General features: G+C 44.2%; 1 long non-coding RNA gene across 5 annotated transcripts in view; it reads left to right on the top strand.

Annotated features, from left to right (window-relative positions):
• Positions 1 to 655: 655 nt before the first annotated feature.
• The window catches only part of LOC115304729, a 27,018-nt gene continuing 7,204 nt past the window's right edge, over positions 656 to 20,469 (top strand). Inside the window, exons 1-4 of one of the 5 annotated variants that reach the window (XR_003914585.1) lie at positions 656 to 834; positions 2,797 to 3,062; positions 6,016 to 6,337; positions 9,205 to 9,390. This is a non-coding gene — a long non-coding RNA (uncharacterized LOC115304729). Of the gene's footprint in view, positions 835 to 2,701; positions 3,063 to 6,015; positions 6,338 to 9,204; positions 9,391 to 18,805; positions 18,906 to 20,469 lie in introns of those variants that run through there. The other 4 variants (XR_003914584.1, XR_003914582.1, XR_003914583.1 and 1 more) reach the window with 4 other exon arrangements.

Here is a 20,469-nt window from a genome sequence, read left to right on the forward strand (position 1 = left end):
ACAAATGATTCTCCAACAGTGGGAATTCTAGGGATCCTTGTAGGCCAGGGGTCAGCAAGCTGTGGCCTGCTGCCAAATACACTGTGCACCCTGCTCTTGTAAATAAGGACTGGCTGGAACTCAGGCATGGCCATTTTTTCAGGCATTGCCTGTGACAGTCTTTGTGCTATAAAATGGCAGAGATGAATAGTTTCAACAGAGACTGTATAGTCCACAAAGCCATCTACAATATCTTCTATCTGTCCTTCTGCAGAAAAAGTTTGTCAGTTATTTTCATAGGCCAAGAGAGGAAATATTCGGGGCCAAAACCCTTTTGGCAACAGCCTTCAAATTGTGCCTTTGGACTTCAACTTGCATATGTCATCGCCTACTGTTTGCTGGGAGGTCCCTGGTGTGCAGTGCTCAGGATGTTTCTGTAGCAACGGCTGTGAGTGTCATTTATGAACAGGTTTAGCTCAACATTACTGTGTTAAGGAAGACCAAATTATAACCAGTCCCAAGTCCCAATAACTTAGTGGCATGAATCTGGAAGTTTGTTTCTTGCTTGTAGGTGGCTCTGCTCTGCAGAGTAATCTGGGACTTAAGCTCTTTCCACTTAGTGGCTTTGCCCTATTGTAGGTCCTATTCTCGTTTGCAAGGTCCAGGTCGAGTCACCAACTTCCAGTTTCCAGCTGTTGAAAAGGAAAGCAGAAAGTGAAAGGACATGATATGTGCTTGCCCAGAAATGGTACACGTCACTTCCTGTCATACACTGTAGAGTAGAATTTGGTCTCATGATCACATCTAACAAGAAGAGAGCCTGAGAAGAATCAGCTTTTGTCTGCATCATAGTAGGTAAGGAGGAATTCTCTCTGGGTGTCAAGAGCCCTGTGACAGCTCCCTGACCTAAGGTCTGCCAAGGACAGCTTGATGCCAGGGCCTGACGGAACCTAGCAGGATCCACTGCCTCTTTCTATAAGCGTGGGCAATTGATTTTTAGTAGAACACCTGTTCTTGCAGCCCTAAGAATAATAACAAAAAAGAGGTAGGTATTGTTATTATCCCCACTTTATTATTATCCCCATATTGCAGGTAAGGAAACTGAGATACGGAACAATGAAGTCACTTGTGCGAGGTTAGTCCCAGGTTGCACTTGAAAAGGGATATTTTAACCCCTTTTCAGTCCCTTTTGCTGGGTGAGGGTTTTATTCCAGAATCTGGCAAGGAGCGTGTTGTGCAATGCTCCCCTTGCCAAATTAGTAATCTTTATTTGCCACGGATTTCTTTTTTTCAAATTCCCAGAAACATTCTTTCCTAATTGTTTACTATTTGACTTTGTTTATGTAGAGTGGTTTCTCTTTCCCTGATGGATAGGAGTTTTATGTTTTTATACAGGAAAAACCATTGAATCTTCCTTTAGAATTTTTTTTCTCCTTACTTCTAGGCTTAAAAAAATCACCCCGCCCCCTCCCTTGAGAATGATAGCAAATACTTAATTTTATTTTCATCCATTTTTTTACTCATTGTTTTTAAATATTATTTACTCTTACCCATTTTGAATTGTTTTTGTAGGTATCTGTGGAAAAATGAAGTGTCCTCTTGTATTTGTATTGGAATCTGCCAAAGTATTTATTTCAAATAGGCTTTTTTAATATTTAATTTTATTTATTTATTTTGAGAGAGCACGTGAGCAGGGGAGGGCCAGAGGGAGGGAGGGAGGGAGAGAGAAATCCCAAGCAGGCTCCCCGCTGTCAGTACAGAGCCCAACGGGGATTGGAACCCACAAACTGTGAGATGATGACCTGAGCTGAAATCAAGAGGCAGGTACTTAACTGGCTGAGCCACCCACGTGCCCTTCAAAAAGGCTTAAATGGAGGAAGCTAATACCAGTGACTGACCACCAAGAAATCTATACCATACTGACAGCGAGGTAAGACTCCTTAACACAAAGCTAGTGAGGTTCTAGACAGTGGGTTACATATCCCAAGGCAAGTGAGTTTATTTTGCAGCGATAGTGAGTGTAGACTAATGCTGCTGGTGCGCTGGCCACATGCTTTTTCCTGGCTCGCGCCCCTAGCCCCCAGGTGCTGGGAGTTTGAGCTGCTAAGCATTCACAGCTGCCCCCTTCTCCAAAGAATTGCCCTCAGCCCAAAGGGAACCAGCCCACCCAGGAAGTTATGGAAGGATGCAGGTCCGATCCGGCCCTCACCACCAGGCCGTCCCAACCTTCCCGGAGCCGGTCTGGGTACACCTCCGCGGTGGAGATGCGCAGGGTGGCTGTGGGGGGGGCGTTCCCCCGCCGGCGCAGGTCCGATCCAGCCTTCCCCTGTACTTAAAGGGGAAGGCGCCGGCTTCTCCTGAAAGGGCACGCATTAAGGAGGGACAACTCCTGCGGTGCCCAATTGGGAAAGGCTGGCCGTTACCTTTGACCTTTCTAGAGGCGGGCCTAGTCATGCCCCACGTGGGGCATCCTGGGCCCACTCTGATTGGTCAGTGCTCCGGATGGTGTGTGACTGGCTCCCACAACTGCCAGTGTTGATTGGGTGGGGCAGGGATTGGATCACTGTACACCTGTCATCATTTCCTATGAGGCCCCCTCCCAAAGGTATAAAGGGCCCTGCCCTGCCTTTGTTCGGGGCTCTCTCCACGTGGCCAGTGGGTTGGATGGAGACTGAGCCCCAGCTTAAGCTTGTAATAAAGGCCCTTTGCTTTTGCAGGCGTGACTCGGTCTCCCTAGCAGTCTCTGGTGTTTTGTTTTGGGGTGATTTGGGGCGATTTTACAGCCTTGGGCACAACAGTTACACCCATCCCTTGCAGATAACAGGCATCCAATGACTGATTGACACAGAGGTACGGAAGACTGGCTCCCTCCCTGCAACATGGGACCAAGTCCGAGCTGCAGCTGAGGCCGCCGCCGGGCTCCCTGTGGGATGCTTCTGAGGCTCACCTCCAGCCAGGACCCTGCCTTTGCCTAGCTCCTCCTGCGCTGTGCTCCCTCACTTCCCTTCCCCTGAGTGTGCTCCTTCAGGAAACCGAGTGCATCTTAATCCCTGTCTCAAGATCTGCTTCTAAGGGATATGACAGTAAGAAAATCTAATTTCCTATAATATTCTAATACATGTAATTTATAATCTAATACATATAACAAACATACTTTACAAACTTTGTAGATATTATAGACTGAAGGTTAAAGGTTATATGTATATATAAATATATATAATATATTTAAAGGTTATATATGTATTTAAAGATTTTATTTATTTTTAAGATTTTTATTTTTAAAGTAGTCTCTACCTCCAACATTGGGGCTCACGCTCATAACCCGAAGATTAAGAGTTGCATGTTCTACTGACTGAGCCCCTAGAGGTTATAGTAATAACACATGTATAATTAATTGTTAACTATATTGGAGAGGCTTCTTTTACCTTAAATATTCAAACTGTAGTGATCAAGTTATTCAAAATATTCAAACTATGGTGATCTGAGGTTAAAAATTCTTTTAACCTAAGATATTTTTAACCTAAGAATTTTTAAGCTAAGACGTTTGCCCCACCTGGATGATGTTCATCGCTCCTTGTTTTCTGAGGTTTCTGGGGTGTAAATATTCTCTAATTCCCTTTCATCATTTTATTGAGAACAGTAGTATAAGCCCAGGATTTTGAATTCTCCAGGCGCTTTTATCAATGAGACAAAAGTAAATACCATGTAGTATGTTACCTACAGTTGCTTAGTTTCAGCCAAAGCTGAATCAAATTATCCCCACGGTGGCAGGAGTTGATTTTAGTCTTCAGATTGTATCCTGCACCAGCCATGGAATGACTGTTCCAAGGCAATACCACTTGGATACCAGCATTGCATTTTCTTTTCTGTCCCAAGCTTGACCTCCAAGGATTTTGTTTACTCTCTACTTCACGTCTGAAGAAGCAGAGATGCAGTAACGTACAAACGGAAGGCCCCTCTTCATGCTCAGAATCCCAAGTTCCAAAGGTGCTGTGGGTCCTTCAGAGCCCCAAACAGCACCTCAGTCTCCTGTGTTGCTTGTGTGTGGACTCGGCCGCTGATGTTTGTGTCATTGATCCGTCAGGCGGTGACCCTCCCCTCAGGTCCTTTAGATTCTGTCTCACTCCATTGGTTTATTAAGAATGAACACTCATGCGTGGTGTTTTGAAAATGAACTCAACACTCCTGGGCCTCGTGTTGGGCTTCTCTCTCTATTCAAACAGAACGGCTGGAAGAGTGTTCAATATTGATTTATTTGCTATTTGATTAAGATTGTTTCTCTTTTCCTGAGATCTCAAAGGTCTGTTCAAAATCCTTCCCAAGCAGCACCCTGGAGGAACATGAGAGGTAGGGGTGGAGACAGAGGAGAGCTAGAGATGAAAGGGACAGTTGAGGAGGGCAGGGGGAGGCAAGGCTAGTGATTTTCTTGGGTTAGCTATTGATCTGACCCCTTATTTTCTGAGTGCTGTTGCATTTCCCCAAGTCAGGCCTGTCCTCCCTGCCCTTCCACCAATCCATAGGGCTGTGCGAAGAGAAGTGTATGAAAAAAAGCATCAGATTGGGCTTTGGAGCTACTTAAAGCTGGCTTTGAATCCACCACTTCCTATCTATTGTCCTTTGGAAAGTTATTTATATGCTCTTGTATCTTGTGAGGGGCAGCGTATTATTTGGTCTTTGCTATAGTTGGATTATTCATGTTAGATGGACTTTTTCCAAAACCAGCTAGAAAGGAAGTTATCCTAAACTTGCAGATACCCCTGACCTTAATTACTTGGCCACTCTGGTTTATGCTGCCGAGGCCCAGCCTTTTGGAGGCAAAAACCGACATCTGGACATCTTACCCCAACTGCAAGTCACCCACTGTGTCAAAGGCACCTGCATCAACACTGGCCTCACAGGATAGTCAGTAGGATCAAATGGCATAACAGGTGACATGGGTACTTTATTATCAGCCTCTCCATGTTATATTTGTGTAAACAAATACAGAAAACTTAAATAACTTGTCTAAAATCAAGATGTGAATCCAGGCACAGCTCACGTCAGACCCAAATTTATAATAAATAGTAAAAATAACATAAAATTATAGGACAGTGTTATGTTCTCTCATATTTAAGGTTAGGTTATTTTGCATCCAGGCAATTTTCCCAGAATGAAAAAAAGATATATTTTGCTGATGTTTTTTCATTATCCAAAAATGGTATGATAGTAGGATATATAGTCTTTAAAAAAATGTTTGTTTATTTTTAAGGGAGGTGAGGGGGACAGAGAGAGAGGGAGAAAAGGGATCTGAAGCAGGTTCTGTGCTGATGTGGGGCCCAAATCCACGAACCATGAGATCATGACCTAAACCGGAAACAAGTCGAACACTCAATTGACTGAGCCACCCAGGTGCCCCAGATACATAATCTTTTATACTCAAATTGCTCTAGATGATCAAAACAAGAATCTGTTTGGGAAAATTATTTGAGGGCTTCACCAGTTTTCCCAAGAGCTCTCCTAAGCCTCTGGTACTAAAATAATTTTCTTTTGTAGCCCCTGTGCCAATGGCTCGATTGCATTTGCATTGCAGTCTCACACAACTAGCAAGAGGCAGCTCTGGCAAAATGAGATGTGTGAGGATGTATACTAGCTTTACGAGGAGAAATGTTTGTCTGAGTGGGGACCAATTCGATATCAGTGAATACTTTCAGCTTCAGATGGCCTTTGCTTCCCAATGCAACCTGACAGCAGCAGGCTCGTTGTGAAAGCTACATAGTGAAGGCTGAGCTAATGAGGACCCTCTGGCATTTCACAGTATTAACTATCGTCCCTTCTTTAGAGAATGATTGGCTACAGCTTAGCTCATGTGATGAGAGTGTTTATTGGTGAGTTATTGAAGCAGACAGGCTCTAAGATGATACTCAATGATCCCTGCCTCCTAGAGTCCATGCTCTTGTATAATTCTCTGCCCGTGAGTGTGGGTGGGGCCCGTGACTTGCATCTAACCAACAGGTAATAGAGTGTATGTGAGCCCATGTACATTGGTATGTTACACAGGATTGCAATGTCCATCTTATTGATAGCCCCTCGTCCTTGCTGGCTTGGATGAAGCAAGTTGCTGCACTGTGAGCTGCCCCATAGAGAGAGCCACATAGCAGGAATTGAGGGTCATCTTCAACCGACAGCCAGCAAGAAACTGGGGCCCTCAGCTCAGCAAGACACAGGGAGCTGCCTCTGCCAGAAATCATGAGGATTGTTCCCCATCTTGAAACAACACTGCAGCCCTTGCTGACATCATGATTGTAGCTTTCAGGTGAGACCCTGGCACAGAGAACTCAATGAATCTATGCCTGGACCCCTGACCCACAGAAACCGTGAGGTAATGAATATATGTTGTCCTAAGCTGCTAAATTTGTAGTAATCTGTTATCTAGCAACAGATAGTATTATTATATTCAAACCAGTGGGTCATTAATGCCAATGTTTATTGAGTTAATGACATGTGCAGAAGCCTGCACTCACTCTGGAGATACCTCAGTGAACAAGAGAAAAAAATGGGTCTTCAGGGAACTTACAATCTGATGAAATGGATGACTGTGGTATTGTGATTTATACCAAGAAATATATATTTGGTCTTCGTCTCTGGTTCCTAGCATGGAACTCCTAAACCACTTAGAATTTTCTGAGTGACAGGAGTGTCTTATTATTCATAAGGGGCCCCTTTTAAGTACACTTGAGTTTATGTCAATGAGGTGAGTTAGGGTGCCACCCCTAAATTGTGTCAGGATGGGGATGGCCACCAGAAAGACCAAGTGATCAAAAGTTTGGAACCATTAGCTCTACCCATCAACCTCTGGGAAGGAGAGGAGGGCTTATTGCAGATTAAGCTCTATGAAAACTGCTATGCAACAAGATTTCATGATTGGTGGACATATTTACATCCTGGGGGTGTGGCGCACCCCAGTTCCATGAGGAAAGAAGCTCCTGAGCTCAGGACCCTTCCAGATCTTGCCCTATGTACCTCTTCCTCTAGCTGTTCATTCCTCTCCTTTATAATAAGCTGGGAAATGTAAGCAAATGTTTCTTCGAGTACCATGAGCTGCTCTGGCAAATTAGACTTGAGGAATGAGCTGTGGGCACCTCTAATTTATAGCTAGTTGGTCAGAAGCCTGGAAAAAAGCCTAGACTTTCAACAGGCGTCTGTAGTGGGGGCAGTCTTGTGGAACTGAACCCTCAACCTGTGGGATGAACGCTGCCTGCAGGTAGATAGTGTCAGAATTGAGTTAAATTTACAGAACATCCAGTCAGCGTCTGCTGAGAATTGGAGGATTGGTTGATGGTGTTGGAAAAAACACATCAGAATGGTATTAAACCAATTATTACCATATAAAGTCTGCACTTTAATCCAGTATCATAATGAGTTGGATACTATAGATTCATATCATTGAACACTCGCCATAATCATAATTGCTTTTTACAGCAAAGCATCCATAGAAAACCAACTGTTAAGCCATGCAGTTTCCCATAGCCTGAGATAATGCTGCTATTCCTTGTAAAAATGAGAACATACTCACCTTCTCTTCAGGGGGAGGGAACTAAAGTCAGAGCCAAGTCTGATTCTGGCTCTAAGTTCAGGATTTCTGACTACTGGGCATTCTTTCTCAAGGTGAGTAACAAGCCCATTTTGTTATTTTTACAATCAATAGACTAAATTTTAAGGTTAACCATCCTTAATACAACCTACATAAATAGTAAGAGAAGAATGAAAGGATATAAAATATAAAATCAATTGCATGAAAATATACATGATAGAGCAAGGAGGGTGATAGCAAACACTACTCTCCAGGTACTTCATCTGTTAGCTCATTTACTCTGCATAACAACTCTAAGTAGGGACTATCATTTTACAAATGGGAGAAACTGAGCCAGAGAGAAGAAACTTAACCAGAGTCTTCGGCGGTAAATCTGAGATCTGAACCCATGCAGTCTGACTTCAAGTTCAGTGCACTTAACCACTTCTCCATATTCCTCTCACTGTGAACAGGCACCTACCCTTGCATCGATGCTACTCAAAAAAGGCACCCTCAGTGTTGACATCTTTCTCCACCACCTGCTTCCTGTTCCTTTTCTCTGCAGCAAGCATCTCAGCTGACTAGGGATCTTTGCTCACTGGAGGGTCTGCCTGGGTTTGAGTCCAGTCTTACTAGCTATGTCGACTCGGGCAAATTGCTTAGCTTGTCTGTGCCTCAGTTTCCTCATCGGCCAAAGGAGATGATAACAGATCCTATATCATAGGATTATTGTGAAGGTCACATGACTTGACATATACAAAGCATCTTTATTATTTTTAAATGTTTATTAATTTTGAGAGAGAGAGGGAGAGAATGTGTGGGGGGCTGGGGGGGAGGGGAGAGAGAATCCCAGGCAGGCTCTGTGCTATCAGCATAGAGTCCAGTGTGGGGCTCCATCTTACAAACTGTGAGATTGTGACCTGAGCCAAAATCAAGAGTCGGACACTTAACTGACTGAGCCACCCAGGTGCCCCTTACATCTTTATTATTTCAGTACAGAGGGATCATTCCAGAGCCTTCCATTTAACCCATCCTACCATCGTAAGATTCACATCACAGATTAGGGAACCAGTGTGACCATTCTGCTAGGACTTCAGGTACAAGTACTCAAGAACCGAGAAAATAACTATAAAATATGTTTGAGGATCCACTAGGACAACCATGAATGGTCCTACTGTGAGTAAGCCCTGTTATCACCTGTTTTCCATAAATTTGCTTACACTTACCAGAGAAACAAAGGTGGCATTTGGAGTCTCTGGGGACTAGCATTAGCTAGACAACAATAAAGACCCTGTAAGTCTTATTTAAGTCCTTTTCTCAGGGCTCAGTTGCCCTGGTAAATGGTTCCAAGTGCATTTATTAAAGGAGAGGAGGATGTCGTTGGTCTACACTTGAGGTGCCATTGAGGGGATGTCCTCAAGAGCATCTGGTCTTCTGTTTATTCAAGGGGCTCTGAGTCTGGAAGGTGACTTAGGTCTGGGAATTGGGTGAAGACTATGACTCTTCATCATCATGACTCAATTCAGTCCTCTGTTCCCTAGAGTTAGACGTTGTTGTTATGCAAATTAATGCAAAAAAATTGCAAACATTTTAGTGCCCATGTATTTTAGCCCTAGGTTCCTAGGATTCATTAGGTACCCTCAAACACATCTAAGCCTTCTGCCTGTTTGTTTCAGGAATCAGGACCTGGCTTCCTCTGAAGGTTAAGGCTCACAAGTACCCCTTCAGGAAACCCTCTTCCATAGAAAGAAGCATCTCCCACAATCATCCTCGGCCTGCAGAGGGCCAGTCTTTCTCCAGAACATTAATACTCTTCTCACCATTATGTGGGCCGTGTTGATTTTTTACCCCGCTCTTTCAGAAGCTGGGTGAGTCGATCAGGGTTATAAATCCACTCTAATACTCCTTTCTCCTTACGTCTTTGGATTCCCTTCTCATGAAGGCATGTATAGCATCTGAACTTCACGTGCAGAGGCCACCACAGATACTCAGTCTCTGACAATCAAGCAAGAGATTTAATCCTGTCCTAGTTGTTTCATCTAGCAAGTTGAATCCAGAAGTTTTGGTGAGAGCACCTAGAAGATAAATTTAATCCAATCTAAAATCATTTTCTTCTCTTGCCAGCACTCTCGGAATTCTTATTGCCCATCACCTCACAATGCTTTGGGTAGATAAGCCACTTTTCCCTGGGTCTGGTTTAGATTTCAGGGCATGCTGGAATCCGACTCTGGTTGTGTGGAGTCAGTGAGCAGAGGTCGGGTGTGCCACGAGGACCTCCCCTTGCTAGGCGACCGTGCAATGCACTTACAGTGTTTTTGCACAAGGCAGGGCCAGCCTCATCACAATGGGAGGAAAGACTGCTTTTGTCAGCCCAGGAGGCTCTGTGAGTTTCAGGATTATCTGACACTACAAAATATCTCCATCCCAGTACTCAGGGGAAGAATCACCTTTTCCAAATAAATACCGTGCAAGGCCTGTTTAGACTGTGAATCCAATCTGTTTTGTAATTCATCAGTCTTCAGGATCTATCTCCTCTGATTTTTGGCTTTATTAGCCCTCTGCCTGAGTGACATAAAAGTATTTTAGGGTAGTCAAAGAAGTTTCCTCATTCACTGATCATGCTTTGAAGCGATAATTTAAATCCCAAGCCTGTGATTTCTTTTTTCTTTACATGTTATCATGCAGTTGGGTGAAACTACTCACCTCATAGCGTTTATCTTCCTCCCTCCGCCGCCCACCAGAGCCTTGCTTTTCCCAAGCTCTTCAGTCTGTGTGACTATACGGATATTTCTGCTGTTCCACCACTAGGTGCCACGGACTCCTATGAGCACAACTCGTGATATAATCAAAAGGCAATTTTATGTTGGGGCACTTGGCTAGCATAGTCAGTAGAATATGAAACTCTTGATCTTGGGGTTGTGATTTCGAACCCCACATTGGGTGTAGAGGTTACGTTTAAAAAACACAATTTTATATGAACCTTCCACTAATTCTTTAAACTTCCTTCAGAAGCTGGAGTAGAAGATCCTCCTCTCCGCCAGGATGAAACTTCTGACAGCCACTATGGCTTCTTTTTCTTTCCCCCACTTCCCTTCACCTCCACCTGCTGGCTGTCATGTTCTTTCTCCTCCAAGGCTGAAGGTAGGGTAGAGATGAGAGGGAGAGAAGGGCAAGTGAGTTATTGCTTGATCTGGTGGCTTCATGTTCTCTGGGCCTTGGAAATCATTAAAGCTGGTGACTCCTCAGAGCCTTTAGGATGGCTCAAGCTGAGTCTTTGTCTCAGGGCTCTTGCATAGGAATTTTGGAGGTCCCCTGCAGGCCCTTCTCCTGCAGTTCCCTTGATTCAGGTGGATGGCTCTCTATTCTGGACGGTCTCTTTCAACTCTGCTCGGCCGCTGGGTATCCAGCTGTATGTGCGTAGCCTTTCTTGGCTGAGGTTCAAAGGGGAGAGGGGTTAAAGCAGAGCAAAAGCCTCTGTAAAAAAAAAAATCTCAACTGTCTTCTCCAAATACTCTCTTTGACCCCCTTTTATGTTCTTGAATTTCACTCGGAGCTCTGGGAGATGTGGAACAGGTTTCCCCTCATTCCCATTATAAATTCTGGGGAGGAGAGAGGAGACTGGAGAGCAGGGGCTTGGTTTCACTCTAATTTTGGCATCCCAAGATAGCTGTTGATGCATCTGTCTAAAGTGAAACAGGGGTAGTATCATCCTGCCTTCGATATCAACAGTTTTAGTGACTTTTTTGCCATTGGTACCAGAGTCTTACCTGTTTCTCATCCGTACTGCTTTCAAATCCAACCAGGTCACTTATTCAGTCCCAGATTCCCAGTACTGTGGGGTCTCTTTAGAGAAAGAATCCACTCTAGCTAATTTCAGTAGAGACTTATTGCATGGTATTAATTAGAATTTCTGGGAAAGCCAAGAAACAAAGCCTGGATGGCACACAGTCAGAAGCAAAGCAGCCAGGAAGAATGTCCAACTGCACCACAGATGTGCAAACACATTGTAAGGGTGCTCTCGCAGGAATCCTGCCACGCTTGCTGGGTGATGCTCCACATTTATAAAGCCCAACTGACCAGGACCCCCATTCCCCTTAGAGTCCCTGCAGAAAATTGCATGCCCCTATGTCCATACTTATTGGAAAAATAATGTGTTTGCAACCTTTTGCCCATAATCCCAAGTCATGCTTAGTTTGGGGGGTTGCTAGAAGATAGTTAAATGTCAGTATCCTGACAGCAAAGGATGTTGAGAAATGGCTTGTTCTTGTTTGTTTCCATCTATGGAAAAGAGAACATAATATAGAAGAACTACAAAGAAAAGATCTGGGGTACACACCAACGACAAATGTCTACTACAAAATTCTTATGAAAAAAGTTTATGGTCCCAATGAATAAACAATTTCGTCTGTATAAAACAGATCAACATACAGAAAATGCCCTCTGTGGTACCTTTTGAAAGTTGTACCATTGTGTCCATTACCTATTCAAAATACAATTAAGAAAAATGTAAATCTACTTTTCAGTACTCCTTTGGATCCTCTTTCTTTTCCTCACTCCCTTTAGGCCATTGACAGATTCTGCTGTCCTGCATTGTCCTTGTCCTTTAACGCAGGCAATTGTCTTTTTTTTTTTTTTTTTAAGATTTTATTTGTAAGTAATCTCTGCACCCAACATGGGGCTTGAGTTTACAAGCCCAAGAGTGAAACTCACTTTACCCACTGAGCCAGCCAAGTGCGCCCATACTGGCAATTGTGTTGACTGACTCTTTGATAATCTTCAATCTCATTTATTCCTTGTGTTATAAAAATGAATGAGGTACTGTATTTAAAACACTTAGAGTGCTTGGCAACATAATAGCTTATCAATGCTGGTACTCCTCCCGACTTGTCCTTTCCCTAAAAGTATTGTTTACAGTTGTTATTCACATCCTGACTGGAAATAACTCATTAGGATGTAGTGGGTACCTCTGGGGGGCTTTCTGGCCCCCACCCCCACCACTGAAATGTGGACACTGATCCAAGCTAAGCCAGTTAGGCTTGCTTTCTTGAGAAGGAAGTAGGTACTTGAAAGGGAAGAACAGATATAGATGGGATCAGAGGTGGCATCAGGACAGTCCTATACACTCTAGTTAAAGAAAAGAGGTAATAGAAACGAGGAAGCTCTCTAGTTACCCTGGTTTCCCGTGTGGATTCTCTAGTCAGGTTGCATTAAATCCCTGGCCCACCACTTATGAGCTGTGGGATCGTAGGCAAGTTACTCCAGCGTGCCAAGCTCCCGTTTCTTCATCTATGAAACAGGGATCACAACAGTGTCTGTCTCAAAAGGTTTTGGTCATTGCTTTGGACAATTCCTATCAGAGGAAGTTTGATTACTGGATTTAGTTTATTTGAAAGTTTATGTTTGAAAAACATTTACTTCCCCAAGTCATCATCTTCCAGTGAACAAATGATCCTGCATGTCATGCGTGTCTCCTGGGTGTCATAAGAATATCTGTAAACATAGTTAAGATGTTTTAATTTTTTAAAAATGACTAATCAGCTTCCATTCTAAACTCAGTATCTCATTATGGATAAGAATGGACAAGATCTCAGCTAGGTTGATGTCCATTCCATGGATGAATTGATTTGCTGTGTATCCAGTTGTGTTCATCCCAACCAGGCTGTGGAAAATGTGTCATTTCACAATTGGGTCAAGTGCTCCGTGGGAAATGCAGAGCTAAAAGTAAGCTTTTGAAAATGCTGGTCCTCCTCTTTTTCAAGTGAGCTCAAGCAAAACTGGCAAGATTTCTGTGCCTATCTACCCAAAGCCACTGATTTTATAAAGGTGACTTTCAGACCTATAACCCTGGAAGCTTTCTGTTGTTGAGTTAATAGAAAAATCTCAGCTTGCTAAATTATAAGCTATTTCTTTTAGTAGATGACGTGTCATAAATATCTTGTTGTAGAGAAAGCTTTGAAGGAAAGTCTCATAGGGAAAATCCATTTTAGTTTTCTAGGTGATTTTATTCCTTCACTTTTTAACTTTTTAAAGTAAATGTAATGCTATGAACCTGAGTTTTCTCAGATTTTCCTGGGCTGCGGGTTGAAATGGTGTCACATAAATGGTGATAAATAACCCACATTTTGCTGACTTTGTCTTATATCTCTAGGTTTCAAAGCCTCATCCCCATGCCCCACCCCCCAATTCAGGTCTAACTCAGTTATTTTTGAGGGTCCCTGGGGGGAGGCGTACTACAAACATGTTTGTCTGCTACAGTTACCATGGGCATCTGTGACGTCTTCTTCCCACGCCCTGACCACCATTCCCATTGATATCTGTTGCCCACTGAGCCATTTGAGGACAGTATGTTTCCACCACCGTGAGACTGGTGTCCATGGGGACAGCACAGAAGATTGTGCCAAGAATGCCAACATTCAGTGACTCCAGACAGACAGTCCTTGCAATGTCAACGGGGTCCCATGTTTCTCAAATGTGCTGAACCCTAAATATGAACCTTAAATGTGTTGAAGCTGGGGTGCACCCCTCCCAGAAGAGGGAGAAGGCCCTGCCCCACATGGTACTTTGTCACTTAGGCACAAAAGCTGTGCCTCTTTCAGGAGGGAGACTTTGTAACATAGAGGCTTACCACACTGCTCAGACACGAACCCTCTGAACCCTCCGGGTTGGCCAGGGGTCCTCCCCAGTCCTCTCCCTCTTCCTGTGAAAGGACTCTTTTCTTCCTCTCATGCAAATCATTTCATGTAAATAGATGCCTTTTCTTTCAGTTCATCAGTGCGTTTGTTGTAACTCTTTTGATTTCAAATAGCAGACAAAGACTGGAGCCAGCAGAAGTGAAGAGGACTGAATTATAAAGCACTCAGAGTGTCTGGTGAAATGAAACGGCAGGACTGCAGCTGGGCCTCAAGAATAAAATTTAGGGGACTGACAAGTTATGTTTTCTCTCCTCTTGAGTTGACTGGCTTTCCCTGATTTCTACTCCACATGGAGACAAATAGGGCTCTATGTGAGCTTTGTGGGGGGACATGCAGTGAACTGGCCACTTCTGAAGCATAAGGTGAAGGTGAAGGTGGGGAGTGGAGGAGAGGCCGATGTAGATGTGGGGGATGTGGGAGAAGGCCAGATCAAGGATGATTTTTATCAAGCTGGAACTTTATGTTAAAGGCAATGAGTGGCAGAGCCACTGAAGGGTGTAGAGAGAACAAACAAAATTCTAATTCATGCTGGTGGTATTCAGAGAATGGATTTGAGGGAGTGACCAGACATGGGTAGTCTTGGAAGGAGACTTAGAAGTCCTGCTGGGAGCAGGAACAGAGAGGAAGGGATGGATTGGAAAATGTTGAAGAGGTAGACTCCATAGGACTTGGTCATAAATTGGCTGTGAGGAGGAAATTCTAAGTCTGCCAGATTGTTGGCCTTATGGGGAAAATGGTAGTGATGTGGACTGAGATAGAGGACATGGGAAAAGAAGCCGATTTTGTTTGGGGAGAAGGTGAAATAGCACATTTTTCACAGCCTGGAGGGGATTAACCTGACTGTACAAATAGCAAGTTAAGTCAACTTTGTGCTTGTTGAGTTTAGGATGCTTAAAGGATGCTCACACAGTAATGTCAGGAAGCCATGAACATTTAATTCTGTCCCTCTGGGAGAGTCAGCACTAGAGATTTATGGTAGATCTGGGACTTGTCATCATATAATATGGTCATTCAATCATGATTGTGAATAACAGAACATAAGGAGAACATGTATTAGGAAAAGTAGTTGACACAGGATGGAAGCCTGATGAATACCCACATTTAAAGGAAAGGAGAAGAAGGCTTTGAGGAGGAAAAGCCCAGAAAGAGAAAAAGAGATAGTTAGCAATGTCAAATAGAACACGTGTCAATGAGATGACCAGCAGATGTCCATTCATTCATTTATCTATAAAATATTCACTGAGCAGCTACTATGCTCAGCATGTTTTAGCAATGAAGACATCAGGCTCCGGAGCCAGACTGCCCAGGTTTGAACCACAGTCCCATAATTTACTTGCTGTATGACCTTGGGCAAGACATTACCCTCTCCAGGCTTCTATTTCTTTATCTGTGAAAGGGCAATAATAATAGTAATTTCTTCATGAGGATCAAACAATATATGGCCACGGTAATTATATAATAAATATATTATCATCATATATCAGCCACTCTTCTGGACTATAGAGATATAGCTGTGAATAAGATAGACCAAGTCCCTGCTCTAAGGAAATTTCCACTCTGTTTTGAGGTGAGGGGAGGACACATCACAAACAATGACAACAATAACAATCAAAAAATAGGAGATAAATGCTAAAAAGAAAATTAAAAGGGTGATATAATGAGAGTCTGGGTCAGATGGGACACTGTAAGTAGAATGGTCAGAGAAGCTTTTTTGAGGAGGTTAGATTTATGCTGGAATTTGAATGATCAGAAGGGATAAATCATAAGGGGCAGAGGGTGTTCAGTTAACAGAGAACAAACGTAATGACCCTAGGGTAGGAAGAGAGCTGGTGTGTCCAAAGGAAAGAAAGAACCTACCTTTATCTGGCCCCATGGCCTATAATCTTTTCTTTTAATTTTTTTTAATGTTTTATTTAGTTTTGATACAGAGGGAGACAGAGCATGAGAGGGGGAGGCGCAGAGAGAGAAGGAGACACAGAACCAGAAGCAGGCTCCAGGCTCTGAGCTAGCTGTCAGCACAGAGCCTGACGCGGGGCTCGAACCCACGAACATGAGACTGACCTGAGCTGAAGTCGGAGGCTTAACCCACTGAGCCACCCAGGCGCCCCTATAATCTTTTCACTACACCTCATGGTCTTCCTGATGCAAGTCATATGAATAAAGCCATAGGCAAATAGAAACGCTAAAATTCCTGTGGCAGATCCTTTAAGTTGGCTCGCTCAACACATATTCTAACCCCTCTCTGTCAGGAAAACTAAAAACTACATTCTTAGATTCCCCTCCATTTAGATTGCAGTCTGAGACATAGTTTCTGCCAACCTGCAAAGCTTAGATGCAAGATGGTGGCTGAGCCCAGAGAGGAAGAGAGCAGATTCCCTGCTACTACGCTCTGCAGTAGAGGCACTTGGTTCTTCCGGGGCATGTGTTAAAACAGTTCCATGTTGAAGTTGGGCATTTTTTCTCACTATGCAGATTCTGTGAGCTTTCTCATTCCTTTCACACATTTATTCCTGCTTAAGCCGGCCAGAATGAATTCTGTTGCCTACAACCAAGAACTTTAACTTGTATAATGTCTTACTAATTCTGAACTTTCACCAGCTTCTCAACCTCTTCTCCCAACCCACCCTATACCCTTCATACCCTTTGTCTCCTGGATGCCTGGCTGGCTCAGTCAGTAGAGCATACCACTTTTAATCTCAGGATCATGAATTCAGGTCCCATATTGGGCATGACGCCTACTTTAAAGAAATTTAAGAACAGGAATCTCAACCCCACTCTAGAACTGGACTTCTTCAGCTGAATCATCCAAGGTGATTCATCTTCTGTTTGATTGGGTGCTCCTGCACCTGGCACCGAGCTAGGCACTCTGAAGGCTACCATGGTATCTAACCATTTCTCTTGTTGTGGGAATATGAGATCTCAAGACTTAAAATGATAACAACCATGTCATTAGAGAATAATCATGATTAGAAAATAATGGTAATGACCACAACAGAGTAATTATTTAATGAATGCTAAATGGGTGCTAGGTAATAACATCACATGTGTTCTCTAATTTTATCTTCAGAGTCCTATGAAGCAGGTATTATTATCATGCACTTTAAAAGATGAGAGAGCTAAGGCTCAGAGAGGTCAAGTGACTTTCTGAAAGGCACACAGCTAGTAAGTGGTGGCAGCAGGACTTCAGTTCCCATTCTAACTCCTGAGCCATGCACTTAAAACCACATGCTTGCTATGTGCTGGACACTGAAATGAATGTTATTGTATTTCATCTTCTCAATGAGTAGGGGAGGCACATTACTATTTTTCCAGCATAGTAGAAGTGAGTCTCGGGCAGGCCAAAGTTCCACAGTTCTCAGGGGAAGGGCCACAGCTTGAACCTACATCTGAGGTCTAGGGTTCTTTCTGCTAACCCACATTTTTCTTCGAATTTAATTCACCTGTTCTAGAATTGAATTCAGCGGCATAGTACAGGCAGTCAAAAGCAATAGTAGTTTAAGCCAGAGTGGCTTGTAAAAGAGGATCAGAGGCAGGCAATCCAGGCTGGAATGGAGACTCTATAGAGGCAGGGCCCAAGTTCCTTCAGGCTTTCCATCCCATCATCCCTAAGGCGCAACTTCATTCTATGGTGTAAGACCGCTGCTGGAGCTCCATCCATCATAATCCTGTTCCAAGCTGTAGGGTAGAAGGAGGAGCACAGAAAAAAAGATACCACGATCTAGCTATCTTTTAAGGTCTCCCAGAGGCTGCTACATTTGATTTCTGCTTACATCTTACCAGAACTAAGCCACATGGCCACAGCTAGGTGCAAAGGAGGCTGGGAAAAGAGATCTTTATTAAGGGTAGCCACCTGCTCAGCTAGAAATGAAGCGTTACTTTATGAAGGCTGAAGGAAAGTCGATAGTGGGGTAGGCAGATTAGCAAGCTCTGTCTCTCCCCTTTTGGCATCAATCTTTGAAGGCTACTGCGGCTGTCAGGGGCCTGGCGTAAACAGATGGCACTCTCAAGAAGAACTTGACCGAAATAGAAGTTGATGGAGAGATTATTTCCAAAGGTCTGAGAAAGATTAAGGGAGCTGTAGAGGGAACCATAAAGGGATGAGGAGACCTCCAGAGCTAGTAGCAGAAGGAAGCTGCTCTCAGCCCCACCCCAAAGGGGGAGAGAGGGGCCAGCGATGGGCCAGCCTCTCTCCTTTTGCCCTCCCTTTTGCAGGCAGCCCCCAGGGTCACACTGCGGGCAAGGGGGCCTGGGTGACACAGCCGTAGAGACGGACCTTCCCAGGGCCCAGAGCCGGGAGAGGAGGGCAGAGGACAGTTTAGGACACATGGGGAGTGTCCCCTGAACCCCGTGTCTTTCCACCTCCCAGGGCAAGCTAGTGAGAGAATCTGCAGCAGTTTGACTTGAAAGAAAGACCGAAACTTCCAGCAGGGCTACAGGAGGGAGAGGCCCCAGCTGTGGCTTGTCCATGATTGAGGAGCGGGCCGTCAGCCCCAGACTTGGGGCAGAAACAAGACCACAGCCTGCCCTCTCTCTGGTCAGGGAGGGTGCAGAAAGTCACCTGCTTTTCCTCTCTCCTGTGTTTTAGAGCTGCCTGGTGAGCTACAGAGGGTGCAAGAGTGAGGGGGTGGCTGGCTGCTGGGAACACACAGCCTCCATGTGGGCTTCTGTCACCTGCGGCAGCACAGGTGAGCAGGTGACCCCAAGCAGAACGGGGGAGTCATGCCGAGCGGTCTTCACACTCTGTCTCCTCTTCCTGAACCTGAATGTGCCTCGTGTGTGGTCTTCTATCACCCTCATGGGCAGGGATTAGTTTCCTACTTTATTTTTGTCCTCCAAACACCTAGCTCTGAGGCAGGGCGGTGTGTGGTACTGCAGTCCAGAACATTCGGGGTCAGAACTCTGCTTGGAAAGACCACATAGGTGGGATGTCACTTATAGGAAATATACTGAATCAGTGACTGTATAGAGACATAGCATAGATGAGTGGTGGTCAGGGGCTGGGAGGGTGCGGAATGGGGAATGGCATGGGGTTTCCTTCCGGGGTGATGGAAACGTTCTAAAGGTGAATGTGGTGCTGCTTGCACTGCTCTGAATATATTAAAACCACCGAATGTTAATTTAATTTCTAAAAGTATTTATTTGGGAGGGACAGAGGGAGGGAGAGAGAGAGAGAAGCAGACTCCACACTGTCAGCCTAGAGCCCCAATTCAGGGCTTGATCTCACAAACCATGAGATTATGACCTGTGCCAAAATCTAAAGTCTGACGCTTAATAGACTGAGCCACCCAGGCACCCCTTGAATGCTAATTAAAAAACATTTTAACGCTTATTTATTTTTGAGAGAGAGAGAGAGCATGAGCGTAAGCAAGCGTGCATGCAAGCATGAGCAGGGGAGAGGAGGAGAGAATCTAAAGGAGGCTCCACGCTGACAGCAGAGAGCCCCATGCAGGGCTTGAAGTCATGAACCACAAGGTAATGACCTCAGCCAAACTCAGATGCTCAACCTATTGAGCCACCAAGGTGCCCCTCAAATGTTAATTTTAAAGGGTGATCCATATGGTATGTGAACTGTATCTCAATAAATCTGTAACAGAAAAAAAAAAAAAAGACCCTACCTGGCATGTATTGACAGCTTCTACACCTGCCAAATGGGCATAGTAACCTCTACCTCACAAAGCTGCTTCACGGATTAAGTGACATACTGTGTGGAAAGCAGTTACTATGGTGTCTTGCACATAGTAAGTGCTCCAAACAGTTTGACTCTCTTGTTATAGGAGGGCCATTTAGCGTTTGCCAGCTGACTCTTATGTTTTCAAAGTCAAAGTGGAATTAATAGAAAGCCAAACATTAAAGCTTACAAATCAATCTCATTCGAGCCACTCGCTCGGCAAGTGAGAAATGAATGGTAAACCCAGAAAATTACCACTGAGAACAGTGGCTCAAAGGCGGTTAGGAAAGAGTGAGCGGGTGCATGAGTGAATTCGAGATTTCAGAAGGACAGCACGTCACTTAACCATGCGCTCCGCTGGGGCAGCAGCACATCCCCTCCCCGGCGTGGCCCTTTGCAGACAGAGTGGGCAGAAGAGCCATCTCTTACTTTTGAGTTAGAGAACTCACTGTGTGCTCACTAGAGTCTGAAATAGAAATAACTTCATACAGTCTTTAATTTTATTTATTTTCATTTTTAATAGTTTATTGCCAAATTGGTTTCCATATAACACCCAGTGCTTCTCCCCACAAGTGCCCCCC

The sequence above is a fragment of the Suricata suricatta genome, chromosome 10, assembly GCF_006229205.1.
Source record: "Suricata suricatta isolate VVHF042 chromosome 10, meerkat_22Aug2017_6uvM2_HiC, whole genome shotgun sequence".
Lineage (NCBI taxonomy): Eukaryota > Metazoa > Chordata > Mammalia > Carnivora > Herpestidae > Suricata > Suricata suricatta.